Source organism: Nyctereutes procyonoides, unplaced genomic scaffold, assembly GCF_905146905.1.
Source record: "Nyctereutes procyonoides isolate TBG_1078 unplaced genomic scaffold, NYPRO_anot_genome, whole genome shotgun sequence".
Classification (NCBI taxonomy): domain Eukaryota; kingdom Metazoa; phylum Chordata; class Mammalia; order Carnivora; family Canidae; genus Nyctereutes; species Nyctereutes procyonoides.
This window is the reverse complement of record NW_026575043.1, coordinates 7,341,502-7,356,594: the sequence shown is the minus strand read 5'-3', so window position 1 is coordinate 7,356,594 and position 15,093 is coordinate 7,341,502. Positions and strand designations below refer to the sequence as shown.

General features: G+C 41.6%; 1 long non-coding RNA gene across 1 annotated transcript; it reads right to left on the bottom strand.

The window, feature by feature from the left end:
* Positions 1–3,033: 3,033 nt before the first annotated feature.
* Positions 3,034–13,717, bottom strand: LOC129507841 (uncharacterized). Its single transcript, XR_008664085.1, has 3 exons — positions 13,598–13,717; positions 11,818–11,993; positions 3,034–3,264 (listed from the first exon to the last, which is right to left on the bottom strand). It is a non-coding gene; the product is annotated as an uncharacterized LOC129507841 (long non-coding RNA).
* Between the last annotated feature and the right edge of the window lie 1,376 nt (positions 13,718–15,093).

The following is a 15,093-nucleotide window of genomic DNA, read 5'->3' as shown; positions in this document are numbered from 1 at the left end:
CTGGGGAGGAGCAAGGGGCCTGCCATCTGGTTGCATTTTCTTTTGCTAACAAACCTTACTTTACATGTAAATAACCAGTTGAAATTAATCTGATTTCTATTAAGTGTTCAGATCTTTCTCCTAGGTAAGTGGAAATCCCTTTACCAACAGGTTTAGCTTCCCAGGCTGTAGACTACACCCATATATAAAACACCCACACAGGCACACAGGGCTTGCAGCAGTGTCTTTAACACAGACATAATTATGACTCACGAATAAGCATGGCTGGAGCATAAAGCACTCAACCAGAAGTTACATAAGCATGGATGTCATCCATTTTCTATTAGGGCATACAAACATGACGCATAGTGGACTGGAGATTAAATTAACAGGAGGCAGAATAGGCCATTTATTGTAATGAATTCCTGGAGGGACATATCTGTCTTGTAGTCACTAGTTTACTGTAGGGAGTGTAATATTCCACCAATTAACAATCAGCTCAATAATAATCCCCAATATTGCTTCCAGAGAGCCATCTGGCTTACAAACCAGTGATTTAAAAGCTTTCTATCTGGACTCAGTGTCTTGTGTTCTAGAGCTTGTTACCCTAAAATAATTCCCACATGTGAAGGATGATGGATTTTGAAAGCTCCAAGAAAGTGCCTGAATTGTTCCAAACTCCCCAAATCATGAATAGGAAAGACAGGCGAAGGCAGGATCCTCAGCTCAGGAGCAGGACAGAAACATGAAACATCTACAGCATGCAGGGCAGCAAAAGCATGTGGCCCTAACATCACACTCTCCCTCTCATTTAGCCCCTTCTATCTGATTTGCTCCTTTATCCTTCTCTAAACTTGTAACGTATGCATGTGTGGAAAACTTGTGAGAATACCTCCAATGATCTATTACTTATAAATGTTTATTGATTATCATCATCATCATCATCATCATCACTGCTTCATCTACAGCATACCCACCTGCTGGTACATGTAAAGGTGTTAATTGTGAAGATAAGAAGCGGGAGAGTCCAAGTGTCCTGTATGGAGGATAGTAGCTGAAAGCCAAATTGGCACAGATAGAACTCCCTCCCCGAGGCATGGAGGTTTGATGGGGCAAATGATCTCACATCCTGGGAGCCTCTGGGGCCATCCCTGAGGCAGTCATGAGAGGTTAGCTTGAATTTAGAACAGTCAGTAAGAACTACGACTATTTAGAACCATGAGGAGTCTGGAAGTACTTCATGTTTAGAGGACAGAGAATGGAGGGACAATGGGAAGAAAGAGGCAGAGTGACAAGACAAGGAAGACCAGGGAAAATGAGTTCATGAAAGCCATGAGGGAAGGGGAGAGTTAAAAGTGTCTAAACATCAAGCTTCTTGAAACTTATATTCCTTTAGAAAGAAGGCCCCCCACACCCCCTCCTTCTCTCTGGCCATCAGTCCCCGCTTGTCTTAGTGACCAGGACTCCCACATCTGTTCCTGCAGTTTAGACTCTTGTTTTTTTTCAACTACTTGCTAAATACTTTCACTTGGATGTCCCATGGACCCAACCGAACCCATCCTTCTTCCCTTTATTCATCCATGCGCAGCAGGACTTGCTATCATCTGACAATTAACATGACCTGTGTGTCATCTTTGATAACTCCTTGCCCCCTAATCTTGATTTCCAATCCCTGAGACTTGCCATTCTGTCTCCTCAGCATTCGTCACATTCATCAAACTTTTTCCAGTCTGGGTTCCTGCCACATCATCTTTCCTCTACCATCACTGTGGTTTTCTGTCATTGGTCTCCCCATCTCTGGTCCTGCCTCCCTCAAATCCATGCTTCCAACAGCCTCATAGTCACCTGATGCCAAGACCACCATTTCACCATCTTGTTGAAAACCATCCATTTCACCATCTTCTTGAAAACCATCTGCTGCCCTCAGCCAGGGACACTATCGAAACAACCTAAGTGCCCATGGGTGAATAAATGCATAAAGAAGATGTGGTATCTATGTACAAATGTATTACTCCATAATAAAAAAAGAAGGAAATCTTGCCATTTGCAACAACATGGATAGATCTAGAGGGTATTATGGTAAGTAAAATGTCAGAGAAAGATAAATACCATAATCTCACTCATATATGGAATCCAAAAAACAAAAACAAAAAACAAGCTCATTGATATGGAGAATAGATTAGTGGTTGCCAGAAAGGGGGAGGGGGCAGCCAAATGGTGAAGCAGGTCAAAAGGTAGAAACTTCTAATTATAACATAAATAAGTCATGGGGATGACAATGTGGTGCCTATACTTACTGCACTGCATTTTCAAAAGTTGCTGAGAGAGTAGATCATAAAAGTTCTATCACAAGAAAAAAAAATTCAGGACACCGGGGTGGCTCAGTGGTTGAGCGTCTGCTTTCGGCTCAGGGTGTGATCCTAGCGTCCCGGGCTCGAGTCCTACCTCAGGCTCCCTGCAAGGAGCCTGCTTCTCCCTCTGCCTATGTCTCTTCCTCTCTCTCTGTGTCTCTCTCATGAATGAATCAATTTAAAAAAAGAAAGAAAGAAAAGAAAAAAATTGTAGCTATGTAGGGTGATGGATGTTAACTAGACTTAAGTGGCAATCACTTCACAATATATACAAATATCGAATAATTATGTTGTACCCCTGACACTAATACGTCAGCTATATCTCAATGAAAAAAAAATCGTCCATTTGTTGCCCATTATCCATTGGATAAAATTTATATGGGCCTTCTGTCATCCAGCCCCTGCCTCCCTCTTCAATATGGTCTTAATGCTCCCTTCCCAAAACCCAACAATGAACTTCATTAGGTTCCAATCACACCATTTTATTTCTCTGTATTTCTGCTACTGCCCCCTCCCTAAACCCAGCCTTGCCCAACTATCTCACACCCATACTCTAGGACCCATCTCCACTTTGCTTTCTCCAAAAAACTTACCTGATCCATCCAGACTAGTTTCCCTCCTCAGTACCTTATACATTGTAGGGTTTTTTTATTTTTAGGTCATGCAGGCAAAATACTCCGAATAGTGCCTGGTATATTGTAATCACATCACTGAACGCTATATAGCTACTCCATCACATTCCATATTGTATTATAAGCACCTGTTTTTATTTCTGTTGGATACTCATCTCCTTGAAGACTCACAGGATACCTCTTGTTTGCCCATCCAGGTCCACTGTACCCTCCTCCTTTCTGCTCTGCTCCAGGAGGCCAATGTATAGACTGCATCAACTGGCTTCCTCTTCCACTGGCTTCCAGTTGGTTGGGAAAGGGCACTGCAGAGTAAGGTAGGTGAAGTCAAGGTATGTATTCCTCATCATGCCAGATGGCCATCAGTTGACTGTGTCCTGGATTGAAGACCACGCTGTCAGGAAGCCTCTCTACATAGCTGGCTGGTACTTCTTCACTTCCTACATTCCCAAAGCTATGCCTCCCACCCTCCCTCCACTTCAGGTCAAAGGATGGTAATTCCCAATATTACTAGCCTTAGGGGACTACACTATCCCATGTGGTTTCCCTAACCTCTGTCTACATTCTCAAATGACCCAATATGAAGTGCTATCTATCTTCTGCTGGGATTCTAACTGCTACAAGGACAGCTTCTTATCTATCTCTGAAGCCTCACATCCAACACAGCACTTGGCATACAGTCGGTGCTCAATAATGGTTGAACGAATGAATGTGTCATCTTGCTGCTGTTTGCCAAGTTATGCCCAGCTATGTCTGAGACAACAGATAGTCGTGGTAATGAGTGAACCCATTGAAAATAGGCTCAAGGAGAAATAGCAGGAGGTACTTCCAAAAACACAGGTGGGGGTGACTCAATGAGTCCTAGACTCATTGTTTAGGACTAGAGAAAAGAAGTGAGGGTCTGAATCCTCCTGGTAAATTTAGAAGGGAAATTCACCTCTGGAATGTGAAGAAGGTTGGAGCAATTGATGTGAAAGACAAGATGTGGAAGATACAGAAAAAAGAGGGAAAGAGTTTATGCTAGTATTTTTTTTAATTGTTTATGCATCTGCACATATTTATAGTATGTCAGGACAGCAATTCTCTGGCTTGGATGCAGGAACAGAATTCAAATAAACATTGTACTGAGCAGTCCCAAGTGTCAGGCATTGTAGTAGGACCTGGAGTCATAGGGATGAATGAGACACAGTTTCTATTCTTGAGAGAGAGGGAGACAAACACATAAACAGACTTTAAGGCCACCTGGTAAGGACTATAGTCTGTGGAGAGTGCAGACAGACTCAGGATAGGTTATCCAACCCAGCCTGGAGGAGACAACGTGAAAAAATCCAGAAAGACTTCCTGAGAAAGTGAGTTCTGAGAGGCATCCTGAAAGCGTCAGTCAGGTGAAGAAGGGTGGCCTAGGGGCATAAGTAAAGTGAGCAGAGGAGAAGACCAAAGAGGTGAGAGCACAGGACCCACACACCCAATACCAGGCCTGAGAGCCAAACACTGTGGACTGAATGGGAAACTGTTGTGTTTTATCATTAGTTTTAATTACAAAAGATATCACTTTTTTTTTGAGAGAGAGAGAGAGAGAGAGCAAGAGAGCGAGCACACGAAGGGGCAAGGGCAGAGGGAGAGAGAGAGAGAATCTTAAGCAGGCTCCAGGCCCAGTGCACAGCCTGACACAGACCCTTATCCCTGAACCCTGAGATCATGACCTGGGCTAAAATCAAAAGCTGGATGCTTAACTGACCAACCACCCAAATGCCCCCCAAAGATATCATTAACATATGTCTATAAACAGTCTAAAGAAACCAAAAGAAGTTTTCAGAGAGAAAGCAGTCTGCTTTCACTTCACTACCCGTCCCCCTCCACTCCTCACAGGAAAATCCCACTAGTAGCCAGGCAGGTTTCCTGGGTTTTCTTCTATGGGTGGTAAAATAATATTTTGGTATATTAATCAGTGTGGTTTTGTCCTCAATATTTGTTCTTGTTATTTCTGATGGCCTTTTTCTTTCTTTTTTTTTTTTAACTCTTGGGTTTTTTTTTTTTTTTTTTTTTTGCCTCCTTTGGTCATACTCCCCAAACACATACACCATTAAAGCAGGATAATGAGGCAAGAGCATTGCAGGAATCAAAAGGATACATGGTAAAAGCTGTAAATTCCAAAAACTTGAAATAAAAGTATCCTCAATTTCCAAATCTTGATGTGATGTATTCAAAACAAAGCCCTGAAATATCTGCAGCATAGAACAGTAGTTTGGAAATAGAACACACACAGAGGCCAACTTCTTTGCCACCACAGACTAGCTAGGAAGTGGAGTGATAGAAGGAACAGAATGTGACAAGGGGTCTGTGTGAGTCAGGATGAGGGCAGGACCTGAAGCAACCATATCCATACAAAAGGAGACTCCACCCTCCTCCTTGGGAGCAGCAGAGAGCTACCGGGAGCCAAGGCAATGACTGCAGAGGATCTAGCAACCAACCATTTGAGTATACAGAGCCAACAAACACTTTAGTTGTTCTTCTGGCTGTCCTCTGGCAAGGGCTTTCTATAAACAGCAGCCAGCTGGACAGCCATCAACTGTCCAGCAGATATGGTGGCTGTTCATGCCTTAGAACTTTGCCCTTTCCAAAGGTTCAGGCCATTTATAGACCTCCAAGATGGAGCCAGGATACCTAAGAGGTGGAGATGTGGTAAAGCAGTACCCACATCCATACTGGGCAGCCGGGGGAGAGCCAGCCCGAGAGCTCCTTACTCCCTGGCAGGGGCAACCACAGCCCAGTAGGCATTTGTACACAGGTGCAGATGACTCTGTAACACACATTGGTCATCCTATGTAGACTATTCCATGATTTAATAGTTTTAACTTTCAGCACCGGGAACAGTTCGGGCAAAGTAAGCCCTCTGTAACTATTTGATGAGTAATAGATAATATATGGGTGATCTTTCCTTGGAGAATGTACAGACTTCCATTACTCTTTTTAACTGGCTGCACAGCACCCTATGATATGATACAATCTACTTAACTATTTCCCCACCTAAGAATACTTCTGCAAGTGTACTGCTGTAGGTTAGATACAAAGTACAACTGCAGAGCCAAAGTACATACACATTTTGAAAGATACTGCCAAACTGTCCTCCAATAAGGATATACTGATTTACAGGCAGCAAAGGTAAATGATATAACAGCAAATGTTGACTTAGAGTTTATTGTACCTAAGGCAACTTCCCAAATATTTTGCGTGGGCTGCTTAGTTTATTCCTTAAAGCAGCCCTTTAAGACAGGTACTTTTGCCTTCTTTTTACATTTTCTTTAGAAATGGAAGCATAGACAAGTCAAACAACTTGACCAAAGTCGTGGATTAGTAAACGGGACTCCAGAGCGTGTGTCTTCCCCTACAGGAAGGGTGTCTGTTTTCCTACACCTTAAGTAATAATAGGAGATTATGCATTTCTGTCCATCTGTTAGGAGATAATGTGAGTGAACATACTGTATGAGCTCAAAAGGGGACACAAAGGATAAAAATTAGAAAGTTGATTCCATGCAGCTATTTCTCCAGTAGACCCAATTTTTAATATTTTTGTGACAAAACACAAAGTCTAATGTCCTTGCTGACAGGGTGAGAGTTATCAGTTAGGGATCTGAGTGGTAGACAGCAGAATCCACACAAGCTAGTTTCAACAGAGATGGATTTATTGTTTGTTATCTGGGTTTATAGAACTTCCAAGAGGGCCAGAATGAAGTTTGGCAGCCACATGGCCAGGAACAATACCACCAGGAGAAATACCCAACCACACTAGGATCCCAATGGACACCAAGGAACCTGATGGCTGCCATTGAGAGCATGGGACAGCAGACAGTTGTGTCAATGGCTCTTGAAAAATCACACAGGACACTAGATCCTGAGGAGCTGCCAGTTCCTCTTATCCATACCACCTTCTAAGTTTCCAGTAGAACCTACTTGCAAAAGAGCCTGAGATGGATTTTTAGCTTGCTAGACTCTGAGATATAATCCAGAAGGGTTTGGAGTAAGTCCTACACAAATGGCAGCTTCCATTACAAGCATACACACTTAGTCTCCCTAATGATTCAATAAAGTTTTGTCCTCTGTGAAAAGGGTGTGTGTGCGTAATGTGATCTAAAAATATCTTTATTTTTCCTGAATTTTCCCTCTTGCAATTTGTCCTAAACACGAGGGCAGTCTGAAAACCAGTGGCTCCAGCTGTAAAGAGAACCAAGAACAGAATTGGACCAGTAAAGATTTAGCATTCTCAGGGCAAGATCATTGATTACCTGTTCAGGCACCTGGGTGGCTCAGTTGGTTAAGTGTCTGCATTCAGCTCAGGTCATGATCCTGGGGTCCTGGGATCAAGCTCACATGGGGCTTTCTGCTCAGTGGGGATCCTGCTTCTCCCTCTCCTTCTATCCCTGCTCATGTGCTCACTCTCTATCTCAAATGAATAAAATCTTTTTAAAATTTGACCACCTGTTAATATAGATATAACAGTTAATATAGATATAAAAATAGATCACCTGTTAGTATAGATATATCAGTGCATCATCCCCCCAGACTTGACTTCTCTGCTCCTGAGAAGTGCACCCCCCACCACTCCTCCCGTCTGCATGCATGGCTACTATATAGGACCTTTCTTATTCATTTATCCTCCTTATGATTCTTCCACTTCATTTCCCCAACCCAATGTGACTGATCGAGGCTTGGGCACCTGACTCAAATTAAGACAATGGGCTCCTTTACTGGTAGTTTTGAATTTGTGTCTCAGTCTGTGAAGCCCAGAAGATATGAACCTGAAAAGCTGTTGGTAGCCTAGTGTCTTGCATGTAGTGGAAGCCAGTCTGCAGTGACAGAAATGCAGCCAACCCAAAGGAGGGAAGATAGTCGGAGTGAGTCCAGTAGGATTTGAGCTTTTGGTTTAAGTCATTCCTGAGACTCAACTGCATTACAATCTTCTTGTGACTTCCCATATCTGATCAAGTTTAAGATACCATCACTTAAAAGATGCATCACTTTGTTAGTAGGTATGTTATGTAAATACACTTGCAGTGAAACCATAATGTGCTATCAAGTGTGTTAGACTGATTTTATTGCAGGGATATTTTTAAAAATTGTAATGCAAGTCTTAGACCCAGTGAAATAGTTATTCAACTCCTTCTTGGAGTCTAAGCAAATTTAAGGTGGCTTCCTTGAGCATCGATCAATATAATATCAGTGAAGACAACGGAAAGATAGGTTCTGACCTGGGAACAGGATAATGTGGCAAAGACATGGCAGTAAGTATTTCTTTTCTTCTTCTTCGTCTTCTTCTTCTTCCTCTTCTTCTTCTTTAAGAGGGAGAGATAGACAGAGGGAGAGGAAGAGAGAATCTCAAGCAAGCTCCATGTCCAGCACAGAGCCTGACATGGGGCTTGATCTCAGGATCCTGAGATCATGACCTGATCTGAAATCAAGAATTGGATGCTTAATGGACCCAGGAGCCCTTGCAGTAAGTATTTCTTAAGGGAAAAATCATTTTATTCAAGAATTTTAAAGAGCATAAATTACCCTGAAAGTAATTGCGATTGCCAGTGTCTTCATATGCTCCTCCAGTGTTACTTAGGAGCACTGTAGTGACCCATCATTAGGTGAATGACTGGCAGTAAAAGTAGTTTCAAACAAGTCAACTGAGGTGCTTTCCTATAATTATTATTCACAAATAGAAATTTTGAATATTGGCTAATGTACATGAGCATATTCTCAAGCCAGAAGTTAGAAAGTCCCCAGAATCCACCCTCCTAATATAATTAAATTGCCCAGAATCCACCCTCCTAATATAATTAAATTGTTTTCTAACTAGTGAATGAATGACTCAAACTGAAGAAAGCTTTGAAACTCCACAAAGAAGCAAACTTTTCTTTGGTGAAACAATTTGAAAACTCAGATTTATCTTGGCAGTACACGTAAAGGGCCCTATCTGAAGGCTATGGAAATTTACAAACTATTTACAAATGGTTGTCCCACCAAAAAGAATTTTTGGAGCTAAATGAGAATTCATTCTTATAGACTGAACTGTCCTGTAGCCCACTTTTACTTTAAATTTGGCTGGTGGTATTGCTTCTGCCGTAGTGTGAGCTGTGAACTTCCACAGTCTGCCAGATGGCAGTGGGAAGCCCATTAGATATGCATCACACATCCTGATCAAAACTGAAAGAAATTATGCTCAGATTGAGGAGAGATGCTCGAGAGTAAGGCAATGATTAGAATTTTCTGTATTTTTACAGAAGATTTCACATAATCATTGTCCATAAATAAACTCATTCTTATGATCCTGCAGACCCAGATCTGGGATAACTTCCAAAGGAGCTCCTCTCGTGGTTGGGTCAAAACGTGCACGTTCCCATGATATTCATTAGAGAACGCCATAGAGCTGATGCCCTTTCAAGGTTATCTCAAAAAGTCTGAGAATCAGAGTGTAAGCTAATACATTAAATGCTGTGTCTTTCAGAGGCGGTCTGTTCTTTAATATGTACTGGAGAGGAAATAGAGGAATTCAGTTACAAAGGAAGCTTATTAGGATCTTTGAGAGAACAGGCTTGATGAAAATAAATGGGAAATGCAGTATATAAATATTGCCGATAGGAAAAGTCTAAGTAGTAGTTTGAAAGGGGCCGTGGGACCCAAACTGTATAAAATAACATTATCTGATTGTAAAGTTTATCATCTCTGAAATAAAATATAAGATTGTGTTTGCTGCTGAACAAAATCATGAGATCGTATCATAATCATACATTACCAGCTATCTGTGGAATAGAAGACATTTATATTAGGGCTGATTCTAATGCACTGTTGTGAGAAAAGATCTTCCTTTTTATTGCTTAAGGAGAGCCAATCACTGTAAATATGTCCATGGAAGCCAGTTCCCACTCTGCTTTGAATTGTCTTTTTGGCAAGGAGTAAACGAATACATTTTTCTAGTTCTCAGTTTCCCCATCTATAAAATAAAGGGGGAAAATGCTTGTCTTTCCTCATTCACTGGGATGCTGTGAAGAATAAAAGAAAGAGACATTTCAAAGGGAGAAAGCTCTATCTTGGATGAGGGGAAGAAAACAAATCTTTCTGCCCTATCCCCAAATTTTCTGAGAATACTGGACTACACCAATAGACACTCACTGAGCATCTGTTATGACCCTAACAACCCTTAGAAATCCAAAATTGGCTCTGAGGGAATCTTGGAAGACCACAAACATGCAGCTGTGGTAGTAGAAGCAGGGAACATAGTGCTGGCACCTAAGATGAAAATGGCCCTCGAGGTGTAAGGGATATAGGGTGTAGACTCCCTGTTCTCATAGAGCATCCAGTCCGGTGCCCTTGAGTTATAGTTTCCAACCTGCCTCTGCATCTCCCAAAACACCCAGATCCGCCTCTCTCCAGGTATAAAGAATTGGAGCATCTGGAATAAAGAAGGCAGACTTGGATGACATCACTGGACTTCCCATTTGAACTTGCATTCAAGTGTGGCTCTGCCATTATTTATGTTCAGCAAGATGTTGTTTGAAGAGAGAATTTAACATCTAGAACAACAAAACAAAACAACCCTTTGATTTAAAAAACCATGGGTCTAACGGGTTTCCTCATAAGCAGGAAATTGTTTCCAGAGTTTCTTCCGTTCCTTCAACAAATATTTATTGTATGCCAGTCATGGCGCTAGGGTCTCGGAAGGGTCTACACCCATTTCCAGTGTAGGGGGAGAAGGGGCTCAGTCCAATAAGGCTGCCCCCTCCCCACCCCCGCTTCAGATGCCTCTCTCTCTATATATATATATTTTAAGATTTTATTTATTTATTCATGAGAGACACAGAGAGAAAGGCAGGGACACAGGCAGAGGGAGAGGCAGGCTCTGTGCAAGGAGCGCAATGCAGGATTCAATCCCGGACCGGCGGGATCACGACCTGAGCCGAAGGCAGACACTCAACCGCCGAGCCACCCAGGTGTCTCAGATGCCCCTTTATAAACCCAGGTTGTCACCTGAACTTCTGACCAACCAACTTATACATTTGAAGTTCCAACAACTTCCCCCTTGAATTTCATTCATTTGCTAGAGTGGCTCACAAAACTTACTAGAATACTGGTTTAGTATCAAAGGCTATAGCCCAGGAAGAGCCAAATGGGAGAGATGTGTATGGCAGGGTGTGGGGAAAGGGTGCAAAGCTTCCAGGCCCTGCCAGGCCCCCTCTTCTCCCCAAATCTCCACGTGCCCACCAACCTGGAAGCTCTCTGAACCCCATCCTTTTGAGTTTTTCTGGATACTTCATTACTTAGTCACGATTGATTAAATCATTGACCACTGGTGGCTGATTCAACCTCCAGGCCCTCTCACCACCCTGAGGTCAAGGGGTAGGATGGAATAGGAGCTCTGTGCCAGAAATGGGACATAGACCAAATACACATTTCTTGTCATAAATCACAATATCACAGGTCTCGGCTGTGAAAAGGACAAAGTCCCAGCTCTGATGAAGCTATCATCAACATAAACTGAACATCCAGATTTTGTTTTTCTAGGTTTTATTCTTTAACTGAACCAGATGTTTCTCCCATAATTCTACACATTCTTTCTTACTCCACCCCCTCTCCGCCACCCTTTTTTCCCTCCAGAAAGTCATTTCTATTTATTTGCAAACACAGATTTTAACATTTGCTCATCTGAAGTATATTAGTCCCTACATAGCTCTGCCATTGGTTCTGAACCAGGCAGGGCATAAAACAAGTACGTCTGGATAACATGTGCTTCTTCCCAGGCTTTATTTCCTTCTGTTTTATATTCGACATGACATGTCAGAAAAATATCTTGGAGCAGAATGTTTATATGTACATACCTTGGGTAGATTTGATTTGATGGGCCGTGTAGACATAATCAATCAATTGACAAATATTTCTGTAGACATTCCTTGGACGTATAAAACAAGGCCCTCATTCTCAAGAAACATATCAAGCTTCCTGTGAGGGGTATCTCTGTAAGGATAACAGAGGCCTACCCTCTCCCTGCAGTCATCTGAAAGGAGAAGGAAGGAGTTTAAAAGTGACAGACAAGTTATCTCCTCTTGTAGTCCACAGCCAAAATGATGACTACCTCAGCGTGAACACCTTCACGTTTTCTGTGTGTGTGTGTGTGTGTGTGTGTTGCAAGAACAGAACTGGTGGGGTGGGTTTATCCTAAAGGGATAAACTTTTCACTGATCCTGGTGGATAACTTACCAGCTTTGGGCAGGATGAAAAAGGTTAGCTCTAGATAAAACCAACTAAAGGGAAGGTGGTCCTCTGAGTTCTTTTCTCCTTTGTTCTTCTCGCTCCTTCTCAGCTGGGCTTGCTCATTAGCACCAACTCTCATCTTTCTGCTCCTAGAACACTGTTACTCAGGGCTACACCATGTGTCCTGCCTCCTCACTAGGGTATGAAGGTAGTATTTGTACCCAACCCCACTTCCATTCATCAATAGGGTGACTCCAACTGCTCCTTGGCAGGTGGATCTTCATTCTTACTTGCTCCAGAACATCACTCCTAAAGCTGGCTCACCCAAGGGAGAAGATGGCCTTCCCAGATAGCAAAGGATCACTGTCCAAATAAGAATGTTGTCCAGGTAAGACTGTCATCCATCTAAGGACATGATCCACATATGAGCATCATCCATATAAGGAGCCCACCGGTCTTTCCAACAACACTCCATGCTTTTGGTGCTTTCTCCGCCACCAAATTGAGTCTCTCCAATCCAGATTCTTTGACATTGCTGGTAACTTTTAGCAGATCATGTAAATTATTCCATACTAACCACCCAATGGACAAGAGCCATGGAAAATCTAAACACTCATCTTTTGCTTCTCTCAGGTGTCTGAATTATTGCAATCTCTAAAGACAATCCCCCCACCTTTGTTCTCTAGACCAATGAAATGACTCTAAGGGAAAGAATTTTAAATCAGGTAGTAAGGATGGAAAATATATTAAAACTAGAAGAACCTTCACCTTATATTATTACATACAGGTCATCACCAGCACAGAATTAGCTCAATGGAAAAAATTCAGTGACCTTCTCGCAAGCCCTCTTTTGCACGAAGAGAAAAAAAATTAATATATACTTCAAGTAGCATTCATGTTTTATAAATTTTCTGCTGTATTTTAAGTTGAAAAGGCTCTCATACAACAATAACGTGTATTTCTTTATGTTTCCAACAAAATAACCTCAGAGTTAAAAAAATTATAATAAGATATTGAGGAAAATAACCTCAGGGATTAAATATTGACTGCTCTCGAGACAAGAGCACATTATTTTTCTTTGACCTCTTATATCTTCATTGAGTAACTGAAAGATAAAAATCATATTTCTGGCATTTTACGAGCTTTTATTTTGTTTTGAGCAACTTAAGATATAAACAGAAAATGTCATCCTGACCAAAAGAATATGATCACTTTTTATGAATAAGTTGTTAGCAAGGGCTTTCACCGCTGTTACGTAGAATTCACCTGGTGTACTGGTATCTAGGGCTGCTGGAACTGCAGCCTAAAAACAATCGAAATTCAAATTGTCTCATAGTTCTGGAGGATGAAGACTGAAATCAAGATGTTGGGACCATGCTCTTTCTTAAAATTATAGGGAAATCTTACATTGTCTCTTCTACCTTCTGGCAGTCTGCTGGCAATCTTCAGCACTCCTTGGCTTGTAGCTACACACTCCAATCTCTGCTTTCATCATCAGATGACATTTTCCTTGTGTCTCTGTGTCTTCATGTGGCCATCCTCTTAAAAAGACACCAGTCATATTAGATGGGCTCACTCTACTCCTGTATGACCTCATTTAACTACTTATATCTGCAATGACCCTATTTACAAATGGAGTCATATTCAGACATGTTAGGGGTTAGAACTTCAATGTATATTTTATAGGGGGACATACTTCAACCCATAACATTTGGGATTTGCAATTTTATTTGAGAGTGACTTGGACACCAGGTATTGCTCTCTGGAGAAGCTGGTTACTCAGGTTAAACCTGGGTTCTACTTTCACAGCTGTGTCTATAGGCCACAGGGATCCCCTTTACAGTGTCATGGGTTGTAGAAGAATCACTGAATCAAGACTATGAACATCTGAGTCAGAAATTCAGCTTTGTCATCTAGCACATATGACACTTTGACATTATAAATCCGTCATCCTCTGTGTTAGAGAGGGTAAAAATACCTATGTTCTTCAGAAGGTTAAAAACCTCTATGTATTACAGAGGGTAGAAGCACCTCTCCTTGCTGTTGATTGTGAATATATATGTATCCTTTAAATTTTAAACAAGTATGTCTCCATATATTACTTGTAAATTTAAAATATTATAATGTAAAAGTATAAGGCTTTAGAATCTGTAAAGCACTCACCAATTAAGATATTTTTATATTTGATAAATCATACCCCTTGTCTTAAAAGTATTAATATTCCTTCCAAAGCGCCTACCATTCACCTTGGATTTCACTTGTACAAATAAATGGCACTTGAGGCAATTGTACACAGCACAGCAGCAGTTTCACATCCGACCTTTTTCTTTTCTTCCTCTTGGCTTCCACTTTTTGCATTTGCTCTTCTTTTACTTTTCCTGTTTGTTTGCCTTAGCACTTGTTCTCTACCCAAGGGCATTCCAAAGACCACACAGGGTGCTCTAATGCACCTGTTCACCCCTGACATTAGGTTCTAGGTATGTGTGTGTGTGTGTGCACATATACCATACAAGAACAGAACTAGTGAGTACCCAGAGGGGTAAACTTTCACTTTTCCTCATGGATATCCCTCCAGTTTGGAACAGGATGAAAGTAAGGTCAACTGTAGGCATTACTAGATTAAGGGAAAGGTGGCCCTATTAAAAGCAAAGATGTAAAAAAAGACTTACCGGACAGGCCTGGATCACATTCCCGCCCCCAGAGTAGAGGTAAAAGGGCTCAGCTTCAACTAAATCACATGGTCCCTGGCAGTAGGGAATAGGGGTCAGCAAGCAAAAGCAGCAGATGCTTTCTGTATATCAAGTGTGTCACAACCATGTAAATCCATATACATCTATTTCTCCAGTAAACATTTACTAAGTAAGTACAGTGTACTAACTACCAAAAGACAAAGTTAATGGAAG